Here is a 5,106-nt window from a genome sequence, read left to right as displayed (position 1 = left end):
TCCAGGAGGAAACCTTCACGATGACAAGAGGAGTTTCGATGTTAGCTTGATATGATAGGAATTTTCAACGGACAATCATGGGGTGTGTTGGGGTTACTCCACTTGGTCATCCGGTAAAATAAACTACGATTAATTTCTTGTTACACACTAATTTAATATTATTGAATATGAAATTAGGACCGAACACGCAACTTGGATAGTTTACAAACAACTAGTGATCCTAGTTTCCCCATATCACTATAATACTTATAGCAGGATATAATTCTTAGATTGTAATACATATAGATGGCCAGGGGCGGATCTACATGCTCTTGAGGGTGCACTTGCACACCCTGAACTTTGAAAATTTACACTTACAATCCTATATCTTTTGCACCTTGCACACCCTGAAAAATTCATTTTGCACCTCTGATCCACTTCTCCTCTCACAAAGAAATAAAAAAAAGATGAAGAAAAGGAAGTGAAGAAGAATGTGGTACGAAGTGATGAAGAAGAGCACATAGCTGGTTTTCTTTTGAATCCAGTAGAAAGAGTAGAATATGAGAATGACGGCTACTCTCATGTTAAAGATAAGCAACAAAATAATCAGGGTTAAGTATATGTATCTTCTTATGGGCCTGGGCCATGTAAATGTTACTTTTGTCTAAGAGGCTGGCATAAAAAGATGTTCTATTTTGCAAGTATCTAAGAGGTGTGGATAAAGAAAAATGTGTTTTATTTTGCCTATATAAGTATGTTTTTGGAGCATTTAAAGCAAAGAGAAAACTAAAAATAACTCTAAAGGTTTGATTTAGTGGTAAAAAGACAGGAATTGCACTTGAATATTTCGGATTCGAGTTCCCTTAGAGCTTTGTGATGGAAATAAATTTAAATATGTTTATACTCTTTGATTGTTGTGAGTTCATAATATCTTCTACATCATTTTGAAATCCGACGGAAAACCTCTAATGTGTCCAACCTCATCGTGTTTGGCATCGCATTTGGAAGATATGCGTGTGATTAATTTGATTGATTATATTAAAATTTATGATTTTAATATTTATATATTAAAATATATGAATATTAATCGAAGTTAAATTTTCTGCACCCCTTGACCCAGGGTCCTGGATACGCCACTGTAGATGGCGATAAGTTTCCTCGAGATTTCCTAAAGCCTAGGCTATGAGGAACTCGCTGAGACCTATGTCTCACCCGAATCCTTTTATTTTCTTTTCAGACAAGCGGGTTACTCATGACGAGGATAATCAAAAGAAGGCGGGTGATTTATGTGTACATATCTTGTATCAATCTTACAGACAACCTTTTGTACTTGTATACTAGAAAGTAGTGTATATTGTTCAAATAAGTATTACTGTATTATGTACATATTAGTTAAATTGTAGGTAATTGCCAAGATATATGATATTATGATATTCATGTAATTTATTCTGAAGAAACTATTTATGTTGTAATTTTAATGTTTCCAGTACTAATTTAACGCTTATGCTAAATATTCTAGACAAATTTTGTATAGGCGTTACAAAAACTTACAAAAAAAGTGATGTATTTAGTCTCAAATAGAAATAAAAGACAATATAACCTTGCATGTGTTACATATCCCTTTTGCACACTTTAGAAGGTTGAGATACAATTCTAAAATCATTATGTAGATAAATTTCTAAGATTCCTAACTATATATAAATGAAGCAAATCAAGAGATGATCCAAATGATCGTATATGTAATAACTCGTATAATTTTCTAGCAATCTGCAGTATCAGTTAAATGAGTGTTCATTTTCTCAGGAAAGGCAAAAAAGTAAATATAGTACACATGTATATAAACACGCCTTTCCTTCTTTCCCTTAATTTTTCTTCTCACCTCTCTCACTTGTCTGAACATTTCTCCGTCCTCCTCTCCTATTGGCTTTGTCGCTCCCCCAAAATCATCCAACATCCATCAAATTCCTCAATCCAATCCAACATGCATTCATGAAATCATGACCATTGTACCATTTTAATCACATTACACTACTAGAAACTCTCGAATTTCCTGCGGAATTTTCTGCAGAATACACTGAAATTTCCGCAGGAAACCTGTTTCCTGCGGAATTTGCCAAGGATTTTGGTTCCCAGGTAATACCTTCGTGGGTAATTGTTTCCTGAGGATTTTTGGATCCGCAGGAAAGCTTCCTGCGAATATATCCGCAGGAAATGTCATTAAATCCGCAGCTAAAGTTTGGTCAGTTTTACCTGCCCGTAAGCATGTTTACTGCGACTAATCCGCAGGTATTTCCGCAGCAAACGACGCAGGAAAATCCGTAGGAAATGCTTTCAAGAGGTAAAAAAAAAGCTGGTAAATCTGTAGCCCAGGCATTTAAATTTATTTAATTTAATAAAAGATAATACACTTCAAAGCGTTTGATAATGTCATACAACAAAATATAGCCTTTAAAAACACTGAAATTTCAATAGAATGTTTTACAATTGAACTAAACATACAACAAAATATAAAACCCCGATTGATAATGTCTCATCCTTCTCAAAAGTTTGTTACCCCAACACCACCTAACATACTTCCTATAATGGATCACACACATATAACATCTTCGACAATTCCCATTGTCGATGGATATGCTGCAAGATAGCTTTCATTTGTAATGGGTTGCTAAAAAGATTTTACAACTCGCCCAAAACTTGTCTACGACAAGTTGGTCCTGAAGTTTGTACGCCTTAAGTAAGTTTGCTTACGACGTATCTCATCAGTTTCGAAAATGTATAAATCCATGAGTTTAAAAATAAGCATCGTTCCCAAGTTCCATAATACCAATCTTAGCTTTTAAAATTATAAAATCATGGCTTGACATATCTTAACAAGTATCGTTGTCACTCAACAAGTATTGCTTCTCCTTTCTTGATAACATGCTTAACTTCGTGAGTGGATTCTTCCCTTCTTAACCGATATACTTACTCGTATTACACTACCATAACCATAGAAAATCCTTGAACCTCTTGACATTAACTTGTTCCTCTTCTTCGGAACACTAAACCTGATTCTCCACATCATCTCATTCGATTATCGCTTGAGCATTAATACCTTTTCCGGAAACCGGTCACCATTTTTGATGCTTTGATTCTTTACTTGAGTCACGAAGGGTAATCTTCTGAATCTTACATGTTTTCCAATATCATCACTCATGCATTCTCGACCAATTCATATATGGCGACTCTTGTCCTTTTCATCTTACTTAAGTGATGACACATACTTAAAACTTTCACCTTAGCCAGCATTGTTTGAATAAGCATCCATCCTTACTTATCACATCGAGAACTCCTCGCTTGTCTTATGATGCATTCTTGTTAAACTTGTGTTACCAACCGAATATTCTTTCATACCAACTTCCATGTTTCATGATTAATCAATTAGCTTCCATGGCGCTACTCTGATTCCCACTGGTTGGATTAAACCATTACTCTAATCCATTAGAGCAATTGAGACTTCAATTCATGCTTATCACTTGATTACTTACTTCTTGAGATCTTCCATGTTGCAACCAACGTCACAACCCTACACTTGTCTTGTAAATTCCAATCTCATGATAACTTATCTTATACTCATAATACTTGACTTGGGGTAAACCTCACATTCTTGCTAGTTAGATTTACCGGCTGGGGTATACATGTCATACTTGAACTTGTTTCCGAGTAAACTCAAATTGCTTTGACAAACTCGTCTTGTACTTGAACATATCTTTCTTAAACATTTAACCTTGTACCTTCGCATTCTCGCGTACTATATTTTTCTTAATCATACCAATGCTAGCTCGTTGATTTTTTGTTTTTTTTAAATTCTTTAAACTTTATAACTCAACATCATATCAAGCCTTAGCAAGTTTTTTAAGCAAAACATAGGTTCGAGAGATACGTCATAATTCCACATAATCCGTGAACCTTGTGATTTCTCATAACTTTGCACCACTTTAACTTCTTACTTCATACCTCATACATAAACATCCGTGACTTTCCTTCTAGATGTCGGAACTTCTATACTCTTAATTTTGGATCATTCTTAACTCTTGACTCATTAACTTCCAGAGTTACCTTATACCGTATCGATTTCGTTGATGGTTGCCCATGTCTTTTCCTTGGAAATCTTAGGATATGATATGCATTCATTACATGATGTCATAAAATATTTTCATCACATAAAAGGTATTTGTGGAAACATCTCTCCAATAGTCATTGCAAACCATAGGGACGAACGAATAGGTTTCATAAAAAAAACAGAAAGTTTCGTCCCAGGCTTGCTATTGGTGAGCTTCTCCGACTCTATTTTTCAGAAAACATTTATTGCATAAAATTCTTATTCTCAAGTATACAATGCACATCATTCATTCTTATCATCGTAAAATATTCTATAACATAGGCATGGCAATCCTCAACCTTTTTCGTTACAATTATTGGCACGTCGGAAATCATTGTCTTAATTCTGTTAACATAATACTTTCTCTTGATTCCTTAACTTCCTCCACTAATAATAACTTACAGCCACTTACTCAACTTCCCGAACGTACATGTACTTAACTTCATTCATATAATACTATCCCTGATAGCCTGCTGACTTCGTCAACATAAGTCGACTTCTCACTATCTTGTAACCTTGTACTGTCATTTTAGAATATCATAAATCCATTCCAACATCTCTTACCGAAACTTTCGGTCATGATTAGATATATATATATATATATATATCCAACTTCTTCGCTTACGGGTACATTAAGTATCACTATCATCTTACCCGACATCGTCGAAACGTTCCTTCTTAACATGCCTTACATTCCCGGAGGTTTCACACTTGCACCTGATTAGTTCACCAGCCACCTTTTGGCACGGTCAAACTTCTTCATCACATACTTCGTTCCTCCTGGGTCCTATTCAGCTCTCATGCATCCATTCTAATCGTTAAATGCTAAATTGAGTTGATCAGGCTCAACTAACATCAACAAATAGAACATTTACCCGGAACCCAATGGTCCCACTACCTTAGTTGTAATTTAATGACCCAAGGCACGGTCTGAATCGACCTGCTCTGATACCAAATGTAACACCCATACTAAACTTATCTAGAAA

The sequence above is a fragment of the Medicago sativa genome, chromosome 5 (genome assembly GCF_051527215.1).
Source record: "Medicago sativa cultivar Bolivia chromosome 5, Bolivia_mono, whole genome shotgun sequence".
Classification (NCBI taxonomy): Eukaryota; Viridiplantae; Streptophyta; class Magnoliopsida; order Fabales; family Fabaceae; genus Medicago; species Medicago sativa.
The sequence above is the reverse complement of the archived record's forward strand: the minus strand, read 5'-3'. Positions refer to the sequence as shown.